This window comes from Bison bison, unplaced genomic scaffold (assembly GCF_000754665.1).
Source record: "Bison bison bison isolate TAMUID 2011002044 unplaced genomic scaffold, Bison_UMD1.0 scf7180017864219, whole genome shotgun sequence".
NCBI classification, from domain to species: Eukaryota; Metazoa; Chordata; class Mammalia; order Artiodactyla; family Bovidae; genus Bison; species Bison bison.
In genome coordinates, this window is record NW_011494791.1 from 73993 (window position 1) to 79824 (window position 5832).

The following is a 5832-nucleotide window of genomic DNA, read 5'->3' on the forward strand; positions in this document are numbered from 1 at the left end:
CATCTCTTATGTCTCCTTCATTGGCAGGCGGGTTGTTTACCCCCTGGGAAGCCCCACATATATGCACACATATAGTTATATAGGACTGTTAACACGAGATTTATTACAACAAGCCAAAATTCGAATACCCATCAATAGGAGGATGGTTAAAGATGGGATATATGCATGCAATCAATTATTATGTATCTGTATAAATGCAGCACATATAAATTTCAATATCACTATGCTGAGTGAAAGACTACTTATTTGAAACTGTTTATTGATTCCACTTATATGAAATTCAGAAACAGGGAAAATAAGCCTATAGCAGCAGTAAGTGGAAGTTGGAGGATGTTGTTCAGCATTATAATGGGAATAGCCTAGGGTGTAGGGATATTTTGGGGGCATTTAAAATATCAGGGCCCATTTTTGGTGTTGATAATGTTCTATATCTTGATTTAGGTATTAGGAACAAATGGCACATTTACTAAAGCATACCCGTTTTTACATTTTAGATCCATCTTTAACTAGATATGAATTCCCCTCAATTCTACATGAGGAAGTAATAGAGGAAGAGAGCATGGGTAAATGTTCTTAGAGGAAATATATTATCTTCTTTTATATTTTAATGTCTATGAAGTTGTGCTGAACATTATGCAAGAATGATGAGATAGCTCAGAAAACACTACCATTTAGATGATTATTATTGTAACACATTGCACTGCAAGAATTATGTGTTTGTCATATTAAAGGTCAATATATGTATATCACTCAAAGATGAGGTTTTAATTTCAAATCTTCTAGTCACCAATTGCATGTTTTTGATCAAATGATATAGTTTGTCTTAGCTTGGTGTCCTCTGGATGTGGGGATAGTAATATCTGTATCATATAGGTCATATGATATATTTTTAACCCAGGGCCTAATACCTATTTTACTGAAAAAAAAAAAAAAACCTCTATGCAGTGATGATTCATTTACAATTTTATCTTGACTTTTTGAACTGTTTCAGTTTTGCTGAAATAGAACTCATACAGTAATGCTTTTATTGTTATTTAAATCACTGACTCTGTGAGTAAGTACTTTATGGCATGTAGGTCTTCATGGAACTCTACAGATCATTTATGCTGCTTTCTTCCTTTCCTTAAGTTATTCCTTATAATTTTTCTGCTAGAGAATATGCAAAATATCCTGGAGAATTAGCAGGAACCACAGGCAATTTCTTTTTTAAATCTTTCAGATTATTTAAATTCCTTACTACTTATTCAGGAACATTACAAAGAAAGAGGAAAAGCATATTATCTCCCTATCCAAAGAAATATCAGAAGAACACAATAGCAGAAAATTCAGTTCTTCATAAAGGTGAGCATATAAAAAAATATTGATTTTGATAACAACTCTGGTATTGGTAATTTCCCTTGATTCACTAGACCATTCAGGTATGACCTAAATCAAATCCCTTATGATTGTACAGTGGAAGTGAAAAATAGATTTAAGGGACTAGATCTGATAGATAGAGTGCCTGATGAACTATAAACTGAGGTTCGTGACATTGTACAGGAGACACGGATCAAGACCATCCCCATGGAAAAGAAATGCAAAAAAGCAAAATGGCTGCCTGGGGAGGCCTTACAAATAGCTGTGAAAAGAAGAGAAGTGAAAAGCAAAGGAGAAAAGGAAAGATATAAGCATCTGAATGCAGAGTTCCAAAGAATAGCAGGAAGAGATAAGAAAGCCTTCTTCAGCAATCAATGCAAAGAAATAGAGGAAAACAACAGAATGGGAAAGACTAGAGATCTCTTCAAGAAAATTGGAGATACCAAAGGTGGGCTCGATAAAGGAAAGAAATGGTATGAACCTAACAGAAGCAAAATATATTAAGAAGTGGCAAAAATACATAGAAGAACTGTACAAAAAAAGATCTTCACGACCCAGATAATCACGATGGTGTGATCACTCACCTAGAGCCAGACATCCTGGAATGTGAAATCAAGTTGGCCTTAGAAAGTATCACTACGAACAAAGCTAGTGAAGGTGATGGCATTCCAGTTGAGCTATTTCAAATCCTGAAAGATGATGCTGTGAAAGTGCTGCACTCAATATGCCAGCAAATTTGGAAAACTCAGCAGTGGCCACAGGACTGGAAGGTCAGTTTCATTCCAATCCCAAAGAAAGGCAATGCCAAAGAATGCTCAAACTACCGCACAGTTGCACTCATCTCACATGCTAGTAAAGTAACGCTCAAGTTTTTCCAAGCCAGGCTTCAGCTTGAACCGTTAACTTCCAGATGTTCAAGCTGGCTTTAGGAAAGGCAAAGGAACCAGAGACCAAATTGCCAACATCCACTGGATCATCAAAAAAGCAAGAGAGTTCCAGAAAAACATTTATTTCTGCTTTATTGACTATGATAAAGCCTTTGACTGTGTGGATCACAATAAACTGTGGAAAATTGTGAAAGAGATGGGAATACCAGACCATCTGACCTGCCTCTTGAGAAACCTATATGTAAGTCAGGAAGCAACAGTTAGAACTGGACATGGAACAATAGACTGGTTCCAAATAGGAAAAGGAGTACATCAAGGCTGTATATAGTCACCCTGCTTATTTAAATTCTATGCAGAGTACATCATGAGAAACGCTGGCCTGGAAGAAGCATAAGCTGGAATCAAGATTGCCAGGAGAAATATCAATAACCTCAGATATGCAGATAACACCACCCTTATGGCAGAAAGTGAAGAGGAACTAAAAAGCCTCCTGATGAAAGTGGAGAGTGAAAAAGTTGGCTTAAAGCTCAACATTCAGAAAACTAAGATCATGGCATCTGGTCCCATAACTTCATGAGAAATAGTTGGTGAAACAGTGGGAACAGTGTCAGACTTTATTTTGGGGGGGCTCCAAAATCACTGCAGATGGTGACTGCAGCCATGAAATTAAAAGACGCTTACTCCTTGGAAGAAAATTATGACCAACCTAGAGAGCATAGTCAAAAGCAGAGATATTACTTTGCCAACAAAGGTCCGTCTAGTTAAGGCTATGGTTTTTCCAGTAGTCATGTATGGATGTGAGAGTTGGACTGTGAAGAAAGCTGAGTGCCAAAGAATTGATGCTTTTGAACTGTGGTGTTGTAGAAGACTCTTGAGAGTCCCTTGGACTGCAAGGAGATACAACCAGTTCTTTGTGAAGGAGATCAGCCCTGTGGTTTCTTTGGAAGGAATGATGCTAAAGCTGAAACTCCAAGTACTCTGGCCACCTCATGCAAAGAGCTGACTCATTGGAAAAGACTCTGATGCTGAGAGGGATTGGGGGAAGGAGCAGAAGGGGACGACAGAGGATGAGATGGTTGGATGGCATCACGGACTCGATGGACGTGAGTTTGAATAAACTCCGGGAGTTGGTGATGGACAGGGAGGCCTGGTGTGCTGAAATTCATGGGGTTGCAAAGAGTCGGACACGACTGAGCGACTGAACTGAACTGAATGTTTTTCAGACTATATGCCACACAATGGCATCCTGTCTTCACCATCTCTTCAGTGATCTATAGAGTTTTAACATTGCATCACTAATTTGTCAGAAATTTCCTCAAGGCAGCCTTCACGTCCTTGTTCCTCAGGCTGTAGATCATGGGATTCAGCATGTGGGTCACCAGTGTATAAAACACGGAGGCCATTTTATCAGTATCCAGTGAATGGTTATTTCAAGGCTGTAAATACATGAAAAGCAGAGTTCCATAGAAGACTGACACAGCTGTCATATGTGAAGCACAGGCGGAGAAGGCTCTTTTCCTTTCTTCTGATGAATGTATCCTTTAAATGGACAAAATGATGTTGAAATAAGATGCTACAACTACAGTTATGGAAAACATCAAGTTTGTAGATGCAGATATGACTACTACTGTTTCTGGAAATGAAGTATCAGAGCAAGACAATGCTAACAAAAGGACAGTATCACAGTAAAATGATTGATTACATGGGAAGAACATTAAAACACAGAAAATATACAACATGAAACTACAACAGCTCTGGAAAAGCTATAGAGGTATATGAGGGAAATGAGAAGGCAGGTATGCTGAGATACCACCACTGTGTAGAGCAGGGGTTACAAATGGCTGCATAGTGATAGGCCATCACAGCTAATATGAGCACCTCAGCTACAATGAAAATCAAGAACCCTACCAGTTGGGTGACACATTCATAGAAGGAGGTGGTATGCTTTTTTACTAAAAAGTTGATCAGCATTTTAGGGGCAATGATAGTTGAATTGCTAAGACTGATGATAGCCAAGTGCCTGAGGAAGAACTATATGGGGGTCTGAAGTCGAGGGCACACACTGGTGAGGGTGATGATGCTTAGGTTTTCTGTCAGGGTCAGTCCATAGATGACCAGGAAGACAAAGAAGAGTGGGATCTGGAGGTCTGAACATTCTGAAATTCCTGTGAGAATAAACTCAGTTACTTGGGTGAAATTTCCGTTAGCCATGTATGAGTTTGGAAAGTCATCTATATGGAAGAAAAATGGCCTTGGCTAGAAATTAAGGAATTATTTTCTAGGACTGTCAATAGATGGCAAAAGCATCCCTTGGATGAGATTTCCTGGAAGAATTTCTTGAACTCATGTTTCTAGGTCTATTAAATCAAATTTGAAATCTACTAAAGAGAATATTCAAGTGTGGCAAATTAAATAGATGATCTAACATTATGAATATTTCGAAGATCCAATCTATTGAATTTTATTAAGTTATGAATATCTTATTAGCTTGAAAATATTTAAAACCATGATTCATATCATGGCATCATATTGATATCTTCTGCACTGCATGTGAGAAACTCTTGAGTAATTGTATGCTTCCAAATAATTCAATGTTTCTTGTGATCTTTAATTTTAAAATATTTGCTTCTTCTGAATAATGCATGATCTAGTCATTTTTAAATATTATTTAGTTGCTAAATCATGTCCAACTCTATTTTTGTGACCCCATGGACTATAGATTGTCAGGCTCCTTTGTCCCTGCAATTTCCCAGGCAAGAATACTAGAGTGGGTTGCTATTTCCTCCTCCAGAAGATCTTCCTGACCCACAGATCAAACCAACATCTGCTGCATTGGCAGGTGGATTCTTCACCACTGTACCACTGATCCAATCACTATTCTGCCCTCTTTTCTTTATTCCATCCTTGTATTAACATTTATTCAATGAGACTGAAATTTCAAATTCTGTCATTTTTACACTTTTGATAATTTTTATTGCTGTAATAATGCTAAACATTTATTTTGATAAGGTTTCTCTGAAAATTACATTGCATATAGTTGCCAAAGAATCAGCATGGAATTATAATATTTTCCTAGAAATATCTGCTTGAAGGATGGCTTCCTGTTTCTAACTAAGCCAATTATAGTCCCTTCTCACTTTTAATTGATCTCAGTAATGGTCAGTGGCCTTAAATGTTCTATCACAGTCTCTTATATGAAAAGGTAAAATTTAGATCCAGAGAATCAACACTATTTCATCATTTAATATAAGATCTACCCTTTCACAAAAAGTTAATTATGTATATGCATAAAATGATCATAATAATAAAACGGGCAGGATGATACTTTTGGGAATTATGGATACGTTTATGGCATAGATTTTTGGTAACTGTATCACTAATATATACTTATCTTCAAATTCATCAAATTGTATACATTAACCACGTATAGCTCTTTTATGTCAGTCATAACTCAGTAAAGTAATTTTTAAAAGATATGTATCATAAATGCCTGACCAGTAAAAGATCAGAGTTATTGATATCTTTTCTCCTAAAGAAGATTAAAACAAAATTCTGCAATTAAATAAAAAATGAAGCAGTGATATAAAAA

General features: G+C 36.9%; 1 pseudogene; it reads right to left on the minus strand.

Annotated features, from left to right (window-relative positions):
* Positions 1–3538: 3538 nt before the first annotated feature.
* On the minus strand, positions 3539–4454 carry LOC104992614 (annotated as a pseudogene).
* Positions 4455–5832: the final 1378 nt, after the last annotated feature.